Source organism: Pleurodeles waltl, chromosome 5 (assembly GCF_031143425.1).
Source record: "Pleurodeles waltl isolate 20211129_DDA chromosome 5, aPleWal1.hap1.20221129, whole genome shotgun sequence".
In the NCBI taxonomy this organism is placed as follows: domain Eukaryota; kingdom Metazoa; phylum Chordata; class Amphibia; order Caudata; family Salamandridae; genus Pleurodeles; species Pleurodeles waltl.
This window is the reverse complement of record NC_090444.1, coordinates 1,145,037,367-1,145,062,685: the sequence shown is the minus strand read 5'-3', so window position 1 is coordinate 1,145,062,685 and position 25,319 is coordinate 1,145,037,367.

Genomic DNA, 25,319 nt, shown 5'->3' with positions numbered 1-25,319 from the left:
GGGAGGCAAAAGACAGGGACACACACACGCAACACCCCCACCCGACCCTCACCCACTACAACACACACACCAATGCATATCCAAACATTACAGTAACAACCCCCAACCCCCCCCGGAAGAATGCAAAGACCAAAGGAAATGAGTGGAACCATTGTAATATATCAAAATACAGTACCAAATATCTACATATATATATACACATTCAACAAAATATATACCACGATTAGTAGTGCAGGTAATGCACAAGTCATAGTCCATGGACCACTGGGCCCAAAATGCATGGGCAAGGCCCACAACAGATACCTGATCAAAACGGAGAGAACACTGCTGGGGCATCAGATATAAATACAACAGGCACCTCAGGGGGAAGGGAAGGGGGGGCACCTCAGCCGGATGAGTGCACCACGCCAGATACACGAGGGGGCTCCATACCCATTGATGTCTCCTGGGGAGTGGGGAGTGCAAAGCCACAGTCTCTCAAGTCTCTCCAGTGGGTGGGTTGCCCACTGTACCATCCTGGGGAGTGCAAAGCCACAGTCTCTCAAGTCCCTACAGTGGGTGGTTTGCCCACTGTACCATCCTGGGGAGTGCAAAGCCACAGTCTCTCAAGTCCCTACAGTGGGTGGTTTGCCCACTGTACCATCCTGGGGAGTGCAAAGCCACAGTCTCCCAAGTGGATGCATGTCTCCACTGGTTCTGGAGGGGGACTGGTGCCCAGAGTAATTCATCCTGTGCAGGACAGAGGGAGTGGATGCATGTCTCCACTGGTTCTGGAGGGGGACTGGTGCCCAGAGTGCTTCATCCTGTGCAGGACAGACGGAGTGGATGCATGTCTCCACTGGTTCTGGAGGGGGACTGGTGCCCAGAGTGCATCACTCATCCTGTGACGGTCCCAGTTGCGTCACTGCCCCTGCCGCTCATGGGTTAGCGGTGCTTGAGTTGGCGGTGCATGCCCTGTTCAGCGGTGCTTGAGTTTGCAGTTTCTGACCTGTTCAGCGGTGGCTGCCCTGTTCAGCGGTGCTTGAGTTTGCAGCTTCTGACCTGTTCAGCGGTGCTTTCCCTGTTCAGCAGTGCTTGCCATGGCGGTCCTTCATTGCCCAGCTGGGCTGGGGCTGGCGGTCCTTCATTGGGCAGCTGGGCTGTGGCTGCCGGGGCCCTCCTGGGCAGCTGGGCTGTGGCTGACGGTGGCCTCCTGGCCACTGACGATTGGGCTGGCGTGGCCTCCTGGGCAGCGGGGATGATGGCGGTCTTCTCCGCCGTGCTGCTCCTCCCAGACTTTGGTGATTTCTTCTGCCCCTTCCCCACCTTGGGAGGAGTCACAGCTGAGTGGACACTCCCCCCGGGACCCTTGTGAGCGGCTTTGCTGGCTGGAGTCTTCCCCCTCTCCCGCAGGGCACTGTCCAACTTCTGGTGCTTCTCGGGGGGGGGGATTGGCTGTGCTGTGGCTCCGTGTCACACTGGCTGCCCTGGTGCCCGGTGCACTCCACATACCTGTAACAACAGGCACCACTGGTCCCGGAGATTTTTTGGCTGAGGTGCTAGTACGGGACCTATGAATTGGAGGGTGGGGTGGGAAAGAGGTCAAGCTTGGTCAGGAAAAGTTTCTTAGGAATACTGGGACGGGTAGCTGGAGGGGGTCTGGGAGTGGAGGAAGAGGAGGTGGTTGTAGGAGGTGTAACTTTTGTGGCTTTGGGTGCAGGTGCATGCGCTGGAGGCTGTTGTGAGGTGGATGTATGTTGGGTGGGTGTGTGCCTGCGTTTTTGTGTACTTTGGGAGGGGGCATCACAGACACACTGGGAGAGGACACAGGGGACGTGGAAATGGTAGTGGGGGTGGTGACTGCACGTGAGGGGGGTGTGCTGCTGGGTGTGCTTGTGTGGGACATAGTGGCTGTAGAGGTAGTGCATGCAGGTGTGAGTGTAGACGAGAGTGGGAGGGAGGAGGGAGACGACAAGGAGGGGGACACAGTGGAGGCAGTAGATGTTGGTGTGTCTGCATGTGTGTGATGCTTGCGTGAGTGCCTGTGGGATGTGTGGTGCTTATGTTTGCCTGAGCTTCCCTTGTGTGGTGAGGTGTGTGCATGCTGGTCTGATGTGTGCTTGGGATGGGCTGGGGTACAGGGGGTCACTGTACCTCCGCCTGATGATGCTGATGCACACAAGAACAGGGAGACCACAAAAAGGGGGGGACGACAGAAGAAATACAGGCTGAGTGCATGGCTTACCGCTACCGTTGGCGGACAATACAGACACAGCAGCCCCCTGCACTACGCCACGCTGTTGGGCTCTACAGATGCAGTTCCTGGGATATGGCCTACATGGCTATGGTCGACATCTGCACACATAGATGACACAGGGGCATGACTAGGTGGTACTTGGCACTCTACAGAGGTGGGGTTTAGTGCCACATGGCCTGCATTACGGAGGGGCCTAGCCTACGGAACTCGCCCTGGCCTAGGGAAACCCACAGCCCTCCTCCCCCACCCAGACACCTTCACTGCACGCTAAGTCCGCTGAATGATGTTGTACTCACCCCCTTGTATCTGCTGTGATACCCTCAAGCGCCCATCCAACTCAGGGTAGGCCACCGCCAGGATCCGGAACATCAGGGGGGTCATGGTGCGATGGGCACCCCTCCCACGTTGGGAGGCCATCCCCAGCTGAGCCTCCGTCGTCTTCTTGCTCCAGCGGCGAATGTCATCCCAACTTTTACGACAGTGGGTGCTCCGTCTGTGGTGGACCCCCAGGGTCCGGACGTCCTTGGCGATGGCACGCCAAATATCCTTCTTCTGGTGGGAGCTGACCTAAATGAAATGTACAGGGGAAGAAGAGAAGTCATTAGCAACTGCACCGTCGAAGTGAGTGGCCCACATCCCTACCCTTGCCACGTGGCACATGCATTCACAGTCCTTCATGCACGCAGAACTGTGCCCCCTTCATCCTTACAACCAGCCCTCTCCACTCAGGCATAGCCCATACAACGTGCTCCCTGTGTACTTACCTGTTGGTCTGGAGGACCGTAGAGTAGCGTGTACTGGGGGAGGACCCCGTCCACGAGCTTCTCCAACTCCTCTGCAGTGAAGGCAGGGACCCTTTCCCCAGACGCACAAGACATTGTCTTCCAGACCGAGGTCACAGCAGCACTTGCAGTGTAGGTCCTCTCCTGTCGAAGATCAGGTATTGAGTGATTGAACAGATAGAAAATGGCGGTCACGTCCGCGGCGGTGACGTCCGCGGCGGTGCGTAACATCACTGCCGGCGCACTTCGTCATTGGCGCCTGGGATCCATAGGGTCCAATGTTAACCAATGCAGCATTACCGCAACGGTGTACAACGCCAGCGCAGTTACCTCACATCCCATTGTCCCAGTTTAGAGGTCAGGCAGCCGCCATTTCAGGGGCCCACATGGCTTCATTTTTAAGTGCGTCACACATACCTAGGCCTAGACTCAAAACACATACAGGCAACTTTTTGGATTATGATTCGTGTTCTGTGTAGACTGTGGGAACATACCTCTGAGTTGTTTGACTCTGTGGTCGCTGTTGTCCTTCATAGGCACCGTCCGCTGGGACATGTGAGGAGATGGCGGAATCCTCCGGTGTACCGACCACTGGTGGACCTGTTGACAATGGAGGAGCGACATTTAATCATCACCTACAGGTTTGACCGTGCCACAATCCAGGAACTGTGTGCCCAGTTGGAGCCAGACCTGATGTCAGCAATCCGCCATCCCACAGGAATCCCCCCTCAAGTGCAGGTGCTATCAGTGCTCCATTTCCTAGCAAGTGGGTCATTTCAAACAACAGTGGCCATGGCATCAGGGATGTCCCAGCCTATGTTTTCCAACGTGTTGTTCAGAGTGTTGTCTGCCCTGCTGAAACACATGCAGAGCTACATCGTTTTCCCTCAGGTGGAGGATTTGCCTACAGTGAAAGGTGACTTCTATGCCCTTGGACATATCCCCAACATCAGAGGTGCCATTGATGGGACCCATGTAGCTCTGGTCCCCCCCCCCACAGGAGTGAACAGGTGTACAGGAACCATAAGAGTTATCATTCCATGAATGTACAGATGGTATGTTTGCCAGACCAGTACATCTCCCAGGTAAATGCTATGTTCCCTGGCTCTGTGCATGACGCCTACATCCTGCGGAATAGCAGCATCCCTTATGTGACGGGTCAACTCCAGAGGCACCGGGTGTGGCTATTAGGGGACTCTGGTTACCCCAACCTGTCATGGCTACTGACCCCAGTGATGAATCCCAGGACCAGGGCAGAGGAACGCTACAATGAGTCCCATGGGCGGACTAGGAGGGAGATCGAACGCACCTACGGCCTCCTGAAGGCCAGGTTCAGGTGCCTCCATATGACAGGTGGTTCCCTATTCTACTCACCAAGGAAGGTGTGCCAGATCATCGTGGCCTGCTGTATGCTTCACAATTTGGCTTTGCGACGACAGGTGCCTTTTCTGCAGGAGGATGGTCCAGATGACGGTGTTGTGGCAGCTGTGGAGCCTGTGGACAGTGATGAGGAGGAAGCAGAGGAAGAAGACATTGACAACAGGGGCTCAGTTATCCAGCAATATTTCCAGTGACACACAGGTGAGAATACATTCCTGCCTACTACAAGTACTTTCACACTTCTACCTCTATCCTGTCTGTCGATTTCAACCAGTATATGGTAACTGAGTTGTACATTTCCATTACGGTTTCACAGGTGTGGTTTCCAACGTGTGTCTCCTGCTTAGATTCCTCATGGACTTGAGATGTGTGACATAGGTATGTTGACATAACATTTGAGAAAGCATTTTGTCACTGTCATTGCTAATACACATTTTCAAAATCACAGACTGACTCCAGGTTGTTTTGTGCTTCAAGGGTGTTTATTGCAGTGCTAAATATTGGAGGGGGATTGTAAAATGGTGAGGGGTGCTGGTGGAGGAATGTCCATGGCAGAGTCCAGTCTATTAGTCTCACAGGTGCATTGCCCATATGGGCATAGGAAGTGGAGCTGGGGCAGTTCCAATATGGACAGGGTTACAAAGTGGGACAGTAGGATGACAATCAGGGTGGTCTTATTTCTTGGCGGGGGTCTTGGCATCGTGCTCTGTCTTATTCCTGGTTCTCAGGGACCGCTTGCGGGGTGGTTCTCTGTCTGCAGGGGGTGGGGTGCTGGTGTGGTGGTCCTGTGGCGGTGCCTCCTGTCCACTAGCGCCGGCGGAGGTGGTGGGCAGTTCATCATCCAGGCTAGTGTCAGGGGCCCCTTGGAGTGCCACAGTGTCCCTCCTGGTGTTCAGTATCTCCTTCAGCACCCCTACGATGGTGCCCAGGGCGGTGCTGATGGTTCTGAGTTCCTCCCTGAAGACCAAATACTGTTCCTCCTGCATGCGCTGGGTCTCCTGAAACTTGGCCAGGATCGTTGCCATCATCTCCTGGGAATGGTGGTAGGCTCCCATGATATTGGAGAGGGCCTCGTGGAGAGTGGGTTCCCTAGGCCTGTCTGCCCCCTGTCGCACGGCAGCCCTCCCAGTTCCCCTGGGTTCCTGTGCCTTCGTCCCCTGGCCCTTGTGCCCACTGCCACTGCCCCCAGGTCCCTGTTGTTGTTGGGGTTGTGGGTTATCCTGGGTTCCCTGTAGTGGTGGACACACAGCTGATTGACGTGTTCTGGGGACGGAGGTATGGACCCGCTGGGTGGGTGCTGTGCTGGTGTTACCAGAGGGTGGAAGGTCTGTGGTGGGCTGTGCCTGTGTGTGGGGAACCGACTGTCCCGAGGCCCACGATGGTCCGGGCTGGTCATCTAGATCCAGGTGGACAGACCTGCTGTCATCACTGTGGGCCTCTTCTGTGGGTGGGGTGGAGATGTCTGGACCCTCCTGTCTGGTGACGTTGGGTAGTGGTCCTGCAGGGGTGGAAAGGCATGATTATTGCATCTGTGTGTGTAATGGTGTGCAATGGGTGGGTGACCGTGTACCCCAGTACTAGCATTTCTGTGTGTGGGCTTGTGTGATGATGGTTGAGGGGGGTGTTATGGGTATGTGCAGTGGGCATGCTTTAGTGATGGGTGTTCATGCTTTGTTTTTTCATGCAGGGCTTGGTGTTGGGATGTGTGGTTTGTGATATTGGTACATTTGTGAGGAGTTGGAGTGATGGGGTGGAGGTCTGTGATAGCATGCAGGTTGGGTGGGGGATATGATAGTTAAGATTTGACTTACCAGAGTCCATTCCTCCACCGACTCCTGCGAGGCCCTCAGGATGCAGAATCGCCAAGACCTGCTCCTCCCATGTTGTTAGTTGTGGGGGAGGAGGTGGGGGTCCGCCGCCAGTCCGCTGTACCGCGATATTGTGTCTGGAGACCACGGAACGCACCTTCCCCCGTAGGTCGTTCCACTTCTTCCTGATGTCGTCCCGATTTCTTGGGTGCTGTCCACTGCGTTGACCCTGTCGACTATTCTTCACCACAGCTCCATCTTCCTAGCTATGGAGGTGTGCTGCACCTGTGATCCAAATAGTTGTGGCTCTACCCGTACGATTTCCTCCACCATGACCCTGAGCTCCTCCTCCGAGAACCTGGGGTGTCTTTGCCGTGCCATGGGGTGGTGTAGGTGATGTGGTGTATGTGGTGATAAGTGTGGTGATATGTAGTGGTGTGTGGTGTTTTGTGCGTGGAAGTTGTGTGGGTGATGGTGTTGAGTGCCTGTGGCTGCTAGTTTGTGGATCGTGGTGTCTCTCTCTGGCCTTCTTTCAGATTGTTTTGTCGTAGGGGTTTGTGGGTGATGTGGGTGTGTGTTTTATATAGTATTGAGTGTGTGGGAGTGGTGTTTGTATGTGTATCAGGTGTGTGTCTTTTGAATTGTCCAATGTGGTGATGTTTTGGAGATGTGTGTGTATTCGTGTGTCGTGATAGCATGGGCGTATTTCTGTTGGCGTGACGGTGGAGGTTTTGTTTTCGCCAGTTTATCACTGACCTTTGGTGTGGCGGACTTGTGTGGGTGTCTGAATTTTGTCGGATTTCGGGATGTGGGTAATAATAGCTGTGGCGTATTTCCGCGGCCACAGCGGTGTGTTGGCGGTCTTCTGCACGGCGGTAAGCGGCTTTTACCGCCAATGTTGTAATGAGGGCCCAAGTCTGCAAACAACAACTGCTGGATTCCTGGACCCGAAGACCTGCAAAAGATGGGGACCAAGTCCAGAAGTCGAAAGTAGTTCCAGGAAGGACAGGAGCCCCTGCCAACACAGAAGAGGGTGCAAAAGAAGAGTCCCAGTTACTCAAAGACTGCAGGAATGCACCCTAGGAAGATGCCAGTGGGTTTCTGTGTGATGCAAAAGATGTCCCACGACGTGAAGATGGATGCAGATGTGATTTCGTGTTGGAAGTCGCCAACAAGCCTTGGATACGACAAATATGCATTTTGTATCAAAATGGCGCTGGTTAGGCCCAGGAGGAACCTGGGGGCCTCAACTCTATGTGAGGAGGAAGAGGGGGCTCTCAGCACTTTAGAGAGCCCTCAGGATGCCAGGCAGCACCCACAAGAGTCCCAGGACACAGGGACAAAGGAGGTGCAAAACACAGTTGGTGCAGCACAACAAAGGAAGGTCCCACACCACCGGAGAACAACTCAGCGAGTTGAGCATCGCAGGATGGAGTGATGGAGAACTGGGCAAGGCTGTGCATGAAGTCATTTTGAAAATAGTGCACAGAGGCCTCAGGAGGTGAAGAAGACACAGTGCACAGGGGTACCGTTGCTCTCAGGGAAGGCAAGGTCTTACCCTCTCCAAATTGTGTCAGCAGGACCTCAGGACAGTCTGTGTCGATGGGGTCCACCCTCTGTGTCCTTAGGAGCACGCTCATCACTGTGAGAGGAGTCCAAGTGTACCAGTCATCGTCTTGGAAGGTGCCTGCGTGACCCCACAGGAGATTTCTTTGGTCCTGCTGGTGCAGGGTGAAGACAGGGAGTCCTCAGAGCGTGCACACCATGGAAACTGTTGCAGTTGCTGGCTGGAGCTGAAGTTGCAGAGGAAAAGTATCCCTTGTGGATACTTTGTTGCTGTTACAGCGGTTCCTGGAGCAGACTGCGGTTGATCTGAGGTCAGAGGATTAAGTAGTAGTTGCAGAGGATTCCTGAAGGAAACTTGATAGCAGAATCTGAAGAGAACCCACAGAAGACACCCTAAATAGCCCTGAGAGGGGGATTGGCTACCTTATCAGGTATGGACCTATCAGGAGGGGTCTCTGATATCACTTGCTGGCACTGGCCACTAAGAGCCCTCCAGAGCGCCCCCACACCTTGCAAAGAAAGATGTCTGAAGTCTGGGACATACTGGAGGAGCTCTGAGCAACACCCCTAGTGTAGTGATGGACAGGGGGGTGTTCACTCCCCTTTCCTTTGTCCAGTTTCATGCCAGAGCAAGGGAGAATGGGTCCCTGAACCAGTGTAGACTGGCTTGTGCAAGGAAGGCACCATCAGTGCCCTTCAAAGCATTTCCAGAGGCTGGGGAAGGCTATCCCTCCCCATCCCGTAACACCTATTTACAAAGGGAGAGGGTGTGACACCCTGCTCTCAGAGGAAATGCTTTGTTCTGCCTTCCTGGGACTAAGCTGCTCAGACCCCAGGAGGGCAGAACCCTGTCTGTGAGGTGGCAGCAGCTGTAGCTGCAGTGCAAGCCTCAGAGAGCTGGTTTGGCAGTACTGGAGGTACATGGTGGAGCCCGCAGGATGCATAGAATTGACTCCTCAATATCAGATTTGGAATGGGGGGACAATTCCATGATCTTAGACATGTTACATGGCCATATTCGGAGTTACCATTGTGAAGCTACATATAGGTGCTACCTATATGTAGGGCACACGTGTAATGGCGTCCCCACACTCACAAAGTCCTGGGAAATGGCCCCGAACAATGTGGGGGCACCTTTGCTAGTGCAAGGGTGTCCTCACACTTAGTAACTTTGCACCTAACCTTCAGCAAGTGAAAGTTAGACATATAGTTGACTCATAAGTTATTTAAGTGCATTGAAAATGGCTGTGAAATAACGTGTGTGTTATTTCACGCAGGCTGCAATGGCAGGCCTGTGCAAGGGTTTGTCTGAGCTCCCTATGGGTGGCAAAAGAAATGCTGCAGTCCATATGGACCTCCTGGAACTCCAATGCCCTGGGTACCTAGGTACCAGATACCAGGGACTTATAAGGGGGGGGGGGTCCAGTGTGCCAATTGAAATTGATAAATGCAGTCACTAGCCTACAGTGACAAATTTAAAAGCAGAGAGAGCATAAGCACTGAGGTTCTGATTAGCAGAGCCTCAGTGACAGAGTCAAGCACTATACAGACACACACATTAGGCCATAAACTATGAGCACTGGGGTCCTGACTAGCAGGATCCCAGTGAGACAGGCAAAAACATACTGACGTACAGGTACAAATGGGGGTAACATGCCAAGGAAGATGGTACTTTCCTACACATGGGTCATACCTTGAGTCATTTATCCTTGAGGCCACCATAACTATTCATGCATTCTACAAATAAGAGTTAAGCCCTATCCAGGATGAATGGTTCAATCTTGACTTTAAATTGTTTCAGCACAGATTCTAAAGCAAGGCCCCCACATCGTGAAGTGAATTGTTTTACACCCTGGGTTGTTAATTTATTTATATAAGGTTGACAGAGTGAGTTTTCTATGACAAGGGTCCAGAGAAATTGAGCTCCAGATAAAGATACAATCCCACTACCTTCAGCTTACCCACACCCACCCACCATAAGGCTTTGAACGCCTTGAAGCGAAATACAAAGACCAAAGAACTCTCACATTAATTTCCACCTTATTTTATACACAAAAGGCCTCACGTTTGACAGTTTGTTTTGGTAGGCCTATGGGAGTATAATTAACGACTGGCAGGTCATCTGCATAAATAAGTGCAGTAACGTGGTCACCACTCAGATTTGGAAGCAAGTGACTTAGGTTTCTTCAGACACACAACTAATACAATTAAGAGGGTTATTACAATAATGCACCCCTGTTCCAAGTTATTCTTTATAAGATGCTGCAACACTAGCCCCCTTAGGCCCAGAATGACCTGGAACCACTTTTCAATATGATTCACCCTTAAGAAATCACAATTGATTCAATGAGATGCTCAGAAAGTGCAACTTATTCCAGAAGGCAGCCCTGTCAACCTCATCAAACGTGACGCAGAAATAGACAAAATAACTGCAGAACTGCCTTACTGTGTCCATTGACTTCAGGGCTAGACAGCACAGGGCAAACCCCTGCTCCTCTGTAGAGAACTCTGTTCTAAACCACACCTGTTTCTGAGCATTAACATCATATCCAGCAGCCGGAGACTGCAACTGTCTCAGGAATTCTGTTATTTGATACATATATTAGCAAAAATGTATTTATTAAAATGTTTCCATCTGGGCCATATTAAAGTGAAAACAAATTTATAGACAGGTGTAAACCATAACAGATTCTTCAGATTTCATGGGCTTGTGACCTAAACGTACAAGTGCAACTATGTGGCTGGAGCATTCTGTTTTAGTTGCTATTTTGAGAGTGTCTTGTCACCTCTACAAGAATGATAACAGCACATTAAGTCATATTTACAAATGGACAATCACTTCAGACCCCCAACTGCATGTTCAGGGGCCATGTCAACAGACTCGCCCAAGACTTACTGGTCAGCCACTCTTTACCAGTTCCCTCATTCTACAACTGAGGTGTGGCAGGTTTTGTTTTTCCTGGCATCATTCCTGACATTCAGCGCTTCACAGATGTGCTTGAATTACCTCCCTCACTTAGTTGCTTGCTTCTGAAACTTAAAATTCTCTGGCCTCAGCTATAGCAACATAGTTTACTTCTGTCGTACACATGATTCATGGACACGTTGATCTTTAATTTCACCATGTGCTGTCTAATTCCATCACAACGCTTATGTGCAGTCAAGAGGTTTTATTTTAGTTTTTCAAATTTGTTTTTAATGTGAGAAACTGGACTTGATCTATTCTGATTCCCTTCAGTCTTTTTCCTTTGGTATTTCCTTTAGCCAGTGCAGTGGAGGGAAGCAGCTATCCCTTCAGTAAAGCAAAGCAAAACCAACTGTGCCACTTCATCTTAGTCTTAACCACTCTCAAGTCTTTCCTTTCTGAATATTAAAATAAAATAAAATTTCAACATTTAAATGTTAATGATGCTGCAATGTCAATCTACATAATCGTAGGCCGGCTGGTGTATTAATCCAATCCAATACTATATTTATGTAGTGGATACCACACTCGTTTGTAATAGCTTTAACACCAAGCATTCCCAAAAATTAAAATGTAGCAAAGTGAGCTATACACTGAATTGTTATGCTCCTTCAGTATCTATCTATCTATCTATCTATCTATCTATCTATCTATCTATCTGTCTATCTGTCTATCTGTCTATCTGTCTATCTATCTATCTATCTATCTATCTATCTATCTATCTATCTATCTATCTATTCATTGTTAATTTATGCCTTTCCAATGAATTATTCAGACTACAGATTGCCACCTGCAAGTTTACAGATCCATGTATAATCTATTTCTGCCACCTTCCACCTCTGAAGTTTCATCAAGTTCCACCTGCTCTATCTGTGTCCATGTTATATTGTGGCTGTACTGTTTGTGAGGAAATGGTGTGTTTTATATTATGTGGTTCTGCGGCCTCACCAGGTAATATGCTTACCAGGCCCTTTAGGACCAGTAGGTTTTGTTTGTCAAACCTTTAGCTCAACCTTGGGTAGTTGCGGCTCTGAGCAGCAAGACTTTCACAAAGGAACAAATGTAAAGCATTTAAACAGCAGAAAAACAATTCAAGAAGAAATCAAAAAGACATGTAAGAATTCCAACACCATTTCCTGAAAATAGATTTTTATTATTTTTATTTTTAGACACCACATCAAAAAAGATCCACCAGAGGGTTCCAGAGTTTTAGAATTTACAAGGTATAGTAAATCAAAGCATTTCATTCAACCACGAACAAACATTGGCATTTTCAAAAAAATTGACACTTAAAAAAGTTTTCACCAAAAGTTGGGCTAGTTGTATTGTGGTCACCTAGAATCACTTTATTCAACTAACTTCAGTAGGGAGCCATTCAGGAGGACTAGCAAGGACCTTAGAATCAGTTACCTCCACAGATGAAGCAGTCTCTAGGCAGTTCCAGTCACGTTAACACTTTTGTAATGGATTTCTATGGAAGTGGTCCTGATGCTAGGGATGAAGGATGTTGAAGATGCTTAATGATGCAGTGGATAAGATGCGGTTGGTGGAGATCTTCCTGCAGCTATTCCTCTGTCCATGAAGGAGGTGAGGTGGTCCTGGTCACAGGGTCGACATCCCTCGAAGTCCTGTCAGTGCTGGTAGAAATTCAGTCACCACTGGGCTACCAGACCCTGGTATCACAGTCACAGACAAATGCCTCCCTGGCAATAACTTGTCTTCTGCATGACCATGCTGCATCCCCCGACTCTCCCAGGCTCAGAAAACTCAGGAGCAACTTTGATCTTCATGTCCTGGTCTCTGGTGCTGTACTGCAGTGGTTGGGGGCGGTCTGAAGATTTTGGGCTACCAATATGTTCCAGCAGGCTTCTCAGCTATTGTGGGCAGGTGCTGTGAACAGGGGGTCAGCCAAATGACCCCTGGATCTCTTTGTTGTGGCTGGGTTTCGGAGTTGACTTCTCCATGAGCTCAACTCTGGATGCACAGTCCCTCTTCTTTGCTAGCCATCAGGTTCAGCAGGTGCATTCCACACTAGTGCAGCCTCTCTTTGCCGATTCAACAGTGCAGCAGGACAGTCCTTCTTTGCTCTTTCTTCCAGTCCAGTGGAGATCTGAGTTATGCTTTCCAGGGGTGCCCTATTAATGCTCATAAAGTGCCCTCAGGGTAGACAGGGTTGGTAGCCAATGGGCCACCAGGTTCTCACCCTCCTGATGTCCACTTCCTGGGAAGTGTGGCATCTGGCTATCCCAAGATGCACCATCCTGCCCACTCCCAGCAGGGCAGAACCCCTCTTTTGGCATCCAGAGCTCCCTAGCCCAACCGAGGGGTGTGATTACTGAGGGGCTACACGTACCTGAAAAAACAGTTTAACAACAGGTTTCCCTTCTATCCCGGATAGTTGCTAGTCTGCCTAAACCATGAGGCTGCTTCTCTTCAAAGCGTTCCCTGTTTGCTCTTTAAAGGTGGCTTCACTTCCCGCAGGAGGGAGGCAACACCTTGCTAGAGTGAAAGCCCCTATTGTCTTCTTTACATGGAATCCTTAGCATGTCTCCACACGGTGGGCAGAAAGCTGCCTTGGCTCAAGCTCCTTGTATAACCATTAAGAGCAAAGGAGATTGAAGACACCAAAGTGGCAACTTTGTAAAAGTTGCACACTGTCACTTGTTGCATTAATTTTAACTTGATAATCAGGTTGGTTTAATGTAACAAGTTACTTGATACCATGGAGTATCAACTTTGGTCGCACTCTTCAGGAGTTAGCACAGCTGAGGGGTCAGTGTGTAACCCTGTACTTGTTAATGGGGGTGACCAAGTTTCTCCCCAGTAAAAACAAACAGTTTCATGTTTTACTGCCATAACATGTAAACTACATGTTCTCCCCATGAAATATGCTGCCTCCTCCATTAGGACTCAGTAGGCCTGGGTGATGCACAACATTTTAGAGGGAGATTTGGCTTTGCCATTGGTTTAATAGGCAAAGCCAGACTAGCAGTTTAAAACTGTTCTTCCATTCTGTAGTGGTGGACTGGGAGACACGTTTTATCTGTGTCATACTGGGTGTTGCAATCCCTGGGGTGACTCTTTAACTTACATGCCCTGGGTGCAATATACTAGGGACTTGTAGGTAATTTAGCCTATGCCAATGGGGTATAACTAATGTAACATACACATTTTGTGTTCAGGGCACTGGCAATGATGTCTGTGTAGCAGGCCTCTGTGCACTCTCAGAGTAACAAAAACAGAAGCACCAGTCCAAAAAGTTGGGGTGGTGACCATACAAAAAGTGACATTTCGCTATAGTGTTGTTTTGTTTAGTGTCTAAATGAGAATCTTGGGTATTTTTATCTCTCCTGAAGCTTAAGTTATTTACTCATTTACTGTTTTGAATTATATTTGTTAATTCTTCTTGAATGGTTGTGCATCTTGTGCTCAGCACCATCTCTATGCAGAGAGATAAAGGACCCTTTGAAGTCTTTGATCTACCTTGAAATTTGTGTACTGAACAAACACATTTAGAAGCCTCTAATTTCATTTCCAGCCCTTTCATACCAGTGACTTAATCACAAGGTGCATTTGTGGCAAATACCTTTTTAGATGAGACCCTATTATAAATGTATTCTCTTTCAGATCAGTGTCTATGTTCACACACACCTGCACAGTAAAACTAACGAAACTTAGGGAGAGATGTACTAACATTAGGAACACCAATTTCCCAATTTCAATTCTCTCCAAATTACAATTAAAAAATTGGTATTCTTAATGTATGAAAATAGACCTACCTCATGTATATTAATGAGGTAGGTTGCAATTTGCGACCCATTATAAATTGCAGCCATTGCAGGGATGGTGGCCTGCTGGGCTCAGCAGACCATCATGTCTTTGATTGCTTTTTAATAAAGCAATCTTTTTTTTTTAAATGCAGACCCTTTTCCTTAATGGAATCACAATTAAGAAATTGGTCTTTCTAATGTATGAAAATATACCTACCTCATGCATATTAATGAGGTAGGTGGCAAATTGCGACCCATTAGGAATTGCAGCCATCAGGAATGGTGGCCTGCTGGGCTCCGCAGACAACAATGTCTGTGATTGCTTTTTAATAAAGCAATCTTTTCTTTATGCATCCCGTTTCCTTAAAGGAAAACGGGATGCGTTTGAAGATTTTAGAAATTACTTCTTGCCCTTCCTGCTTTAAAAAAATATTATTATTTACATACTCAAAGTGGAAGGGGTCCCCCCTTGGTGAATGGTTTACCACCAGTTTTAAACTGGTGGTAAAGTATTACTGTTTTGCAACCGGAATTCGGTCGCAAAACAGTAATACATACCATACTGATTTGGTATTTGGAAGGGACGCCCAAAACACGCCCCATCAAAATACTGAATCGCAAAAGCAAAATGCGATTCGGTAACAAGTTACAGAATCACATTTTGCCTTGTGTACATTGGAGAAAGCATTTTCCCAGCACAAACGGCCGATGGGCCGTTTGTGACCAGAAAAATTCTTTGTATATCGGGCCCAAAGTGCCCATACATTATAATGGAGGAACTAATTTGAGGAACAGGTTTATAATAAATCAATATGAATACTTCACAGAATGCTGCTTAGTGGGCTCTAATATGGGTAAAATGCCTAAATGTAGTTACATGTTTAATGCTAATCAACATTTCCATGGAGAATTATACCAATAGATTCCCAAGAAGTATCATATCAATATTTTATCGTATTGTATAGCTTTTGTAGAGCGCATTCCGGCAGATAGCATCGAAGCGCTAGGCCTAATAAGATATGGGAAAGACCGAGATCATCCTTCATGAGTGGACCTTAAAAATCCCACCCTAGAGGGAAAAGAGACAAGTTTTTAATTTCTTTCTAAAGACGAAGTATGTCTCTGTCTGTATAATCATAAGGGGTAGAGAGTTCCAGAGTCTAGCCGCCTCCACAGTGAAGGCTCTGTCCCCCCACCTGGCCCTATAACAGCGGGGAACCGCAATCAGTAGTCTAGATGAAGATCTTAGGTTCCTCGATGGTAAATATCTCTGTAGAACTGAACTCAAATATTCACATCCTTCTGAGTGATGGGCCTTGTATGTTAAGCAAAGGGATTTAAACTTGATCCTTTTATCAACTTGTAACCAATGAAGATGTCTAAGACAGCTACTAGCTGAAGACAAACGGGGAAGATTCAAGGTCAAGCGCGCCGCCGCATTCTGAATGAGTTGAAGTTTGTGGATGGCAGATTTACTGATGTTTAACAGTAAGGCATTACAATAATCTAGTCTAGATATAACTAACGCCAGGACCACAGAGACTTTCAGATTTTCGTGCAAAAATGCGGGGAAAAAAACAGAGTTTTCAAAGCCCAGTAGCAGCATTTAACTGTTTGGTTAACCTGTTGCCCAAACGAAAGGGAGCTGTCAAATACCATCCCCAAATTTCTGGCTGAAGTGTGCGGAACCGGGCACACACTACAGGACTCCGGCCACCATCTAGCACTCCAAATTTTACTGTTGAGACCAAAAAAGATCATTTCTGTCTTGTCTCCGTTTAATTTGAGCCAATTGTTACGCATCCAGCTGTTAATAGCAGTCATACATTGCTGAAATCTGTCCCTCGTTTCCTCCCAATTACGAGGGACTGGGATAATCAGCTGCATGTCATCTGCATAAGACACAATCTGAAAGGCAAAAGAACGAACCAAACTAGCCTGTGGGGCAACATAAAGGTTAAATAGAGTCGGGCTAAGAGAAGACCCCAATATTTTATATGAATTTACTTCAGTCATATGTAGAGGTTTGGAGCTAAAAAAATTACTTGCAACGAAGTAAGTGAAAACCTGTCCAAAACAAGTTGTCAAAATGAAAGTACTAAAATAAAATGTGGAAGAGTACTAAAATCCTGTAATCAGAATAAGCTGCATTGGTGTACAACCCTCTGCAGCTGGTTGTTTGTCATCTTCTGCCTTGGAAAACACCACTGTAACATATATTAAGGATAAATGAGTAACTATTATACATAATTTTCTCTTCTCCTGGGCAGAAGGTTTACTTGCTTATGACTTATGTGAAAAATGCATGTAGTAATAGTGTAAAAATTGCCAACTTTGTGTGACATGTTTTTTGGCGGCCTGTGAAAAAGAGCTTCTTTACATTTGAACCTATAGTCACATTCACATTCTTTCACAAGTACTTGTCTCTTGCTCTGAAAGACATTTTAGCATCCTTTAAAGAGCATCACTGCACTTTTACAATGTTTTATTTATAGACCCCTGCTTTAAAGATGGTACATGGTCCTGTATACTGGAGGATATTATTTTTCGAGGTCCCTCTCTACTAATTTGATGTTTTCTGATACACAGCTTACTTTGGAAAGCAATTCACAAAGCTATTTGAGCACCTGTGTGACAGCAACATTTAGGTGCACAAAGAGCATTGTTTATGAGCGCAAAATCAAAGGGCGCAAAATCAAATTTATGATTTGGTACTTATAGATTGATTTAATAAGAAGTAAAATTACAAATGTTTCAATTTTGTGTGTGGGTAAATTTCCTTACAGAGGTGGTTTGTTGGCATTTCAGGATGTTGGACCAGATGCTCAAAAATGCAATTTTGTATTTCTAAAATAGCAACTTCATAGAAATGGCTATTTTAGAAATGCAAAACGCTATCTACAGAGATACCAATTTCCTAATAGCGATTCCTACTAAGAAGAAATCGCTATTAGGAAATCAATATTAAGAAATCCCATTGCATTTTAGTCAATGGGCTGGTTTTGCATTTCCTAAATAGCGATTACAAAATCACTATTTAGGAAATGCAAAACCAGGGATGGCAAAGGGCAAAAGGCTCCCCTTGGTGCGCCCCAAAAATAGGGGTCCATAGCACACAGATCCCTAAGGGCCTTTGTACATAAGAAAAATCAGTATTGCATTTGTTAACAGCCCAAAATACCAATTCAGACCGTTAAGAAATGCAAAAGGGCTTTGTACAACTGGCCCGTTGATACTTGCAAAAGGCAGCAAACACCCATACATTGTTTGCATGTAGTTTTCAATCATCAAGCACTGTTGCAGATTTATTCCTGTCAATGACATTGGTAGGGTAAGAGCGATTAGTGGATGAGGTCCTTATCCCAAAGTTTTAAGGAGCATACCCACTACCAGGGGTATTTCGTGATTCTGTGCTATTGGCGTTTCCAATGGTGTCCCGTGAGCTTGCCACATTTGCCATTTAATACATCATCTGCTGAATAATCTGTAGATTTTAACAAAAAGTGTCCCTAGCTCAAACAGATGAAAAGTTACTAAAAACGTGGTGATGTGTTCCATTGCAGTGGAAGACCCTTTGCAAAAGATGCCTGGTCATCTTTCAGCTGCTTATTGCTGCATTTGGTTGTTAAACAGGTACTAATGAAGTGAAAATGTTGCCCAGATAGTGTTACCATGAGTACAAATGGCAAAATAATTAATACTATCACAAAATGTGCTGATTATCACACATAATTTGTCTTCTCTCAATGCATAATCTAGTCATCCCTGCTGCATAGTTTGGTCTCCCTCTCCATAATTCCAGTGGCCCTGCATTTACCATGAAGACAGTTGATAGTCGTATCTACACACACACACAGAAGCTTCTACACTTAGCTGGGTAATTCTTTCAACGAAATCTCATGTTACAACAAAGACAATGGAGAATCTCAAACATAAGTAATCTGTCACCAATCGCTGCAGAGGAGAGTCTGAACATAAAGCAGGCAGGGGTGCTATCCATGTGTGTGAATGAAGGACGAATTTAGCCACTCCTCTGCTTCCGGACATGCATCTTATAAGATAGTTTTGTATGCCATTATAGGTCTGGCCTTCGAAAGAGCTTTAGTTGTCTTCCCACACTCTTGTTTTTCACAGACAATAATACATAATATACTCTGATAAAAAAGCCTTAGGCCAGCTGGCTTCAGTCCATTGATCAGTTAAATATTCATTCACATTTTGATTCCGCCCACCACAGTATACAGCATGGGATAAAGAGTCAGTCCACTTTACCCAGTGTCTCTCTTAACTTTGAATGACTGCACAATGCCTATACACACTGTTCACATCCATCTAAAAAGAGTTCCTTCCTCATAAATTGGAAAGCTTGGTCAAGGTGTGCTTCTTTTCTTTTAGTTTCTGTTTATATTAACTTTAAATATAGGATATTTATTTTGCCTGCATTCCTCTATAAAGCTTGTGTTTTAAAATGTTGCAATGACTTTATGACATTATAACCACCTGCTGTTGAATGCTTGCTTAGGTGGTGATTTATTCTTGTCTGTTTCACAAGTAATAGTTATAGTAACAAATGCAGGGTGCACCAATTAGGCTTACTATTTAAAAACAGCACTAGTAAAACAGCTGCACAAGTGAATGTTTTTTAAATTTAACTTTTTATTGCAAACATAAGGCAGCCACATAAAAGTCATGCCATATTTTCTTTATTTCTTTTTTATTTTTGTGGCATATGCTTGTGCTAAAAGAATAATAGAAACATCTACCACATCAGCTTTGCCAATGCTTGTTTTCCTTAATGTGGCCTTAATTTCTCTCAAAATGAATTAGGTGATTCGCAACCCTTCCTCAATATCCAGACTGGAACCTACCCATATAGTTGCATTATATATCATGCATTTGTAAAGTGCACTTTCACCCCTTGGGGCATGTTGGTACTGAGTAACTGGCAATGTTCTCTATGGAATTAAATAAGTGTAGGTACTCATTGTCCTAGAGTACCTGCGTGCTACTGAGAAATGCTGATGATCTCCCACTAAAGTATTTTGTACCTCTGCTGAGAAATGCAGGTACTTTCTCCTTCAAATTAAAGAAGTGCAGGTACATAGTACTTTGAGTGGTGTTTGGGTAATACATCGAGCTGCAAATCTAGGGGACAAAATTATCAGAAATAAAATATTGTGATGCAAAAATATTGTGATGCAAAAATATTGTCAAAAATATTTTTTTAGGTAAGTAATATTGTTTTTAATAATATTGTTTCTAATATTGCTTTCAGTAATATCGTGGTAAAAATATTGTTTTTTAATTATTTTAATGTTTTTTAGTCCCTCTGTTAATTTTGCGTGTTACTGTTGTTTGTATAAAGGTTATTGTTTTTTTTAAATATGGTTTGTAACTTTCCCTGATTTTGAATTTTAATTGTTAATAGTAATTTATAGTGTTGTAACTGCTTGCTGGGTTTGTAGGGGAATAGGGTGCTAATATTGAATTAATAATTAATTCATGTGTTTTAATTAGTTTTGTGGTTGATACTAATTATTTAAATTATGTAATGTTGGTTTATTTTAGTCATATTTCATATGTCGGTTGCTAGATTTGTAGGGGTGTAGGGTGGGAAGTTAATTAAGTAATAAATAATTAACAAGCAATTATTTGATTGATTATTAGTTATGTAAAGTGTGAAATATGCATATATTTTAGTGATAGTTTAAGTGGTGTTGCTAAGTTTGTAGGGGCATAGGGTAGAATGCTAATTGAGCAATAATTAGGAGTTCAATATTAAATATTAATTAATTATTTAATTGATTAATTGGGAATAATAAATTTCATCCCCTTCAACATCCAACACGTTTCCTACTGTGGCAGAGACTAGCTTGGGATTAGCAGATTTTACCCCTCCAAAGTTCAACACTTTCCCTACTACTGCACTGTTTGAAGTGGGAATAGTACATTTTGAAATCCGATGATTTCTCTACTTTTGCCGGTTATAGTTAGGCTCTCCTTTTAAACATATAAACCATAGAAATTCACTTGTTAGAGTTATCTCAAGTAACTATAACTCGTGCCCTAGGGTAACTATAACTCACGCCCCCATCAGACACAGTTTTTTTGGCAACAATTTGACTGCAAAGACTACATTGATATTATCAAAGATGTTATCAAAGATGTCATGAGTGTCGTAATTTGTGGGGTAATTAGCAGTGCGAGGGCATACAAAACCATAAAAATGTACTTGTTATAGTTAGAGTTATTTCAGGTAACTATAACTTGCACCCTAAGGTAGCCATAACTTGCGACTTGCTATGCACAGTTATCTGACCAATACTTTTTCTGCAGATGTTACAGTGATATTATCAATTATGTTATCAAAGATGTCATGAGTGCTGTAGTTCTTGAGGAATTAGCAGTGCATGGCGAGGGCATGAGTTATAGTTTCCTCAGGGCACAATATCTAGTCACTCAAAGTAACTGTAACTATAACTAGGCCTTGGCATAGAACTCCACTCCACCGGCGGAGTTTGTTGAAATCAGGCACTTTGCGTTCACCCGTGCTGCTTCTGGCCTTGACGGCAGCCAAAATGGTGCTGCTTATGAGTGTGAACTCACTGCTAGAATAGATTTTCTACTTCAGAGTCACTAAATCTAGTCAAAAAGCATTGATTTTGACTAGATTTTCTTCTCCAATAGATCCAGCAATTTGTTTTTCAGATTGAGAAGCCTTTTGTTGTCAAAAAGGAAGCAAGTGTGTCAGAGACCCCAATTTCCTGTCCAGTAGGTTTCTTCCAGTGCTTTATCCATCTCCTGGTCACATTTTACTTGAATTTCGAGGTGGGAGGATCACTCTCTTTGTCTCCTGGATTTAATTTGGATTTAAGGACTTTGGGCCTCATTCTAAGTTTGGTGGTATGACCACCAGACAGCCATGTTGGCTGTCTTACAGACTGCCGTATTACGAGTCAAACAGGTAGGATCGCCAACCAGTAAAGGCAGACCGCCAGCGCCGTGGAGGCCCTGAAATAGGCGGTCTGACCCCCAGCCCCGACAGCACAGCGACCTCCACCGACCGTATTACAAGACCAAAGTCGCAATGGCGGGTACCCATGGTGGTTAGCCAATGGCGGTCCCAACCATGGCAGTTTGTGGTCACTAAAGTAATACACAACAGCACATTGGACGGATTTGAAAACAATACAGCTCACACACATTGCCACACTCGCCACACCCGCAAAGGACACTATAAAACACACCTCTCCACAGACCACAAAACATTGCATTTACATTGTAAGACAACGAAGCCCAAGCACCTTTTTTAGGTAGAGTACATAGATTAGGCACCCCTTTTTCCACCATACAAATGAATACCCCACACACACTTTTGCCCAGTCACACCCTATTGCACTTCCCCTGTTTAGTAAGTCACTCTCACCTGTTTTCTTTAGTTCCACCATGTCACTTTCCAATAATCCCTATTTCTCTGAAGACAAGTTACGAGTCATGGTGGATGAAATCATGAGAGTAGAGCCACAATTGTTTGGAGCACAAGTCCAGCATACTCCACTCAGTAGGAAAATGGAAATGTGGGGGAGGATCGTAAACAGAGTGAATTCTGTAGGCAACCCTCTGCGCACAAGGGAGGACATCAGGAAGAGGTGGAACGACCTCAGGGGCAAGCTCCATTCCCTGGCCTCCAGGCACCAGCCACCGGCCAAGAAAACTGGTGGTGGCCCTCCCAATGCTCTATTACAACTCTTTCTCTGGGAGGAGAAGGTCTTTGCCATCTTGCATCCTGAGGGCTTGGCAGGGAGTGAAGACTGGAAAGTCACAACACTAAAAACATCACAAAAATGCTCTGTCATGGATGCCCATAGCTCACCTTTTCCCTGACTTACTTTTACCCCACTCACCAGTCCAGTGTTCTCCCCGCCAAATACTCCTGTATGTGAACTCTCAATTGAAGTGTACCCATCTGGGTTTTATTTGTATGTATAGGGTGCCTAGTACAGGGGATGACAGGACTGCAAATACCAGGAGGCACTTTTACTGTAACTCCAAACACCAGCACAGTGTTCTCTTGTCCAAATACCCTTTTGGTAATCTCTAAAATGAAGTCTAGTCACTTGGGGGTCACATATGTATAGTGTGTGTACTACAGGGACTGACAAGATTGCAACTCAGAGCAGGCACTGTTCCTGTAACTCCAAACACCAGCGTTCTCTGCTACAAATACCCTTGCCTGGCAAGTCTCAAATTAAGTGTATTCACCTGGGGGAACGCAATCTGTATATTGTCTGAGCTACAGGGACTGACAGGACTGTAAAAGCCAGGAAGACCCTGTGTTTGTGAATCCAACTACCAGCCCAGTGCTCACTGCTACAAATACCCTTGTTTGGCAAGTCTCAAATGAAGTCTACTCTCCTCGGGGGAACAACATTTGTATAGTGTGTGCACTACAGGGACGGACAAGACTGCAACTCCAAATGCCAGCCCATTGTTCACTGTTACAAATACCCTTGTCTGACAAGTCTCAAATGAAGTCTACTCACCTGAGGGGTTCACATATGTACGGTGTATGACTACAGGGACTAGCAAGACTGTAACTCCCAGCTGGCTCCAAGCACCAGCACATTGTACCCTTGTCTATATACCCCTGTCTGTCAACTCACAAATGTAGTGTACTAATCTGGGGGGATGACATTGGCCAGGTTTGTCAAGTACCTAGACTTACCTGACTGCACCTCACAGGAGGCACTGTTACTCTGACTACAAACACCAGAACAGTGTAAATACGCTCAAAGAGCACAGTTTCCCAAAACACAATATCAAGTTACTCAGATTTGTGGATACCGTTTGTATAGTATGTGTAGTAGAGGGAGTGATATGACTGCTAAGGTCAGATTCCTGTGTAGGCCACACTCCAGACACAAGCCCAGGGTCCATATGCATTAATAGCCATGTCTGTGAAATCTCAATTCATGTGTACTCACCTGGCTGGATACCATTGTGAAATGATGGGAAGCAGTGGAACTGACTGGAAAGCTAAGCCCAATAGGCCCTGTCCCACATACTCCATAACGAAAATCAGTGTTCACTTGCTCAAACCAATCCAGTAGAGAAGACCCAAATAAACTCTACACACCTTCGACGATGTAAATTGTCAAGTGTGTGTAGTGAAGACAGTGACGTGACTCGGACACCCAGAAGGCACCTTTACTCCAAATATTTTTAAAAAACACATCAGTGGTTACTTGATCTTATACCCTTGCCTGATAGGTCACACCTGACGTTCACTCCATTGGGACTGAACAGCATTCAGATCATGCCCAACTCTGAGATGTGTCTGGCTACCTAGCTCAATCCTCACCTACTAACCCAAGATTAAACAATTGAGGACAGGCAGGGCAGCTTACTCAGTGTGCTAAACAATGATCCCAAAAGCTCCAAGAAGCATAACCAGATTGGTATTGATAGCACACATATTAATACTGCACTAACCACATGATGAATTCTGTCGCAAATACTACAAGCTCCTTGATCTGCCTGTATCACATTTAACGAGGCTTCGAAATGGCCAAATACCTAACTTGCCTAGCAACTGTGAGGCCTGTACTGCTGGCAAGTTGACACTCCTAAGCCATCCCCTCAAGGGACAATGTATTGAATGTCTCAGAAGCTGTGACAGTCAAGGAGATCTGGCATGCTCCACAAATGTCATGTCAAAGCAACCATTACCATGTGTACCTGTCACAATATGTTTACATGCTAGACGACTGTGTGCAAGGTCTCTGTGAAATGTCTCTGTAAATGATTGGAGGTATATGTCACAATACAACCAGTAACATGGTATCTTTCACATCAACAGGTTGTGCTACCACTGGCCATACAGATGCCACTAAATAGACTTCCACAACCCCCCATGATGAAACCCTCAATAATGACAACACTCTTGGACATCTGGATGTGAAGGATGGCTGTAGCCCATCTGAGCAACCTGGTCAGACACCACCAGTGAATCTCACTGTCGTCACATCAGCACCTCCAAGCCTGTTTGTCTCAACATCATGGGCAACCATGCACCCCCCAACCTGTGCCCCCAGTACACTCACAACCACCTCATGCTCTCCAGTCCAGGATCCTGAGTCGCAACAAAACATCTCTGACCATGGTGGTCCAGGAACCAGTGGGAGAGGACACACTGTGGCAAGGGCACAAGCCCGTGGGGGTAGGGTGTGTGGAAGGGATGCTGTGGGTCAGCAGGGTGAGGCCACTGGGGATGTTCCAGGCCAGGACACCATCAACCACATCTTGGGGGTCTATTAGGAGTCTCTCAATGCGTGATGGGCCAGGTACTAATTGAACTCTGTGAAATGAAGCCATTGCAGAGGGAATTCATACAGGAAGTAAGTGCACAGTGGGAGGCCCACAATATCAACATGGCCTCCCTAACAGGGGTGCTGACTGAGGGACTTCACACCACCCTAAGCAGGGATCAACAGCAAGACTCCACCCCTTCCCTTGCCATGTCTACACCTGGCACCTCAACATCAGTGCAAACAACTGGAAGGGAGGCCCTGCCAGCAAATAGACCCGCCTCAGACACCCCTGCCTCTGTAGTAGCAGATCACCCCCACGCAAGTGGGGACATCCAGCAAAGTGTCTGGGAGGTGCAGATGGCAATACACCTACCACTGCCAGCAAGTGACCTCTTCCCAAATTACCTCCTTTGTGTGCCACATGTTCACTCTGTTTTCTGTTCCTTAACCACCTTCCATTTACAATGGGAGGAGAACACTGGACTTTGGCCTTACAATGCTA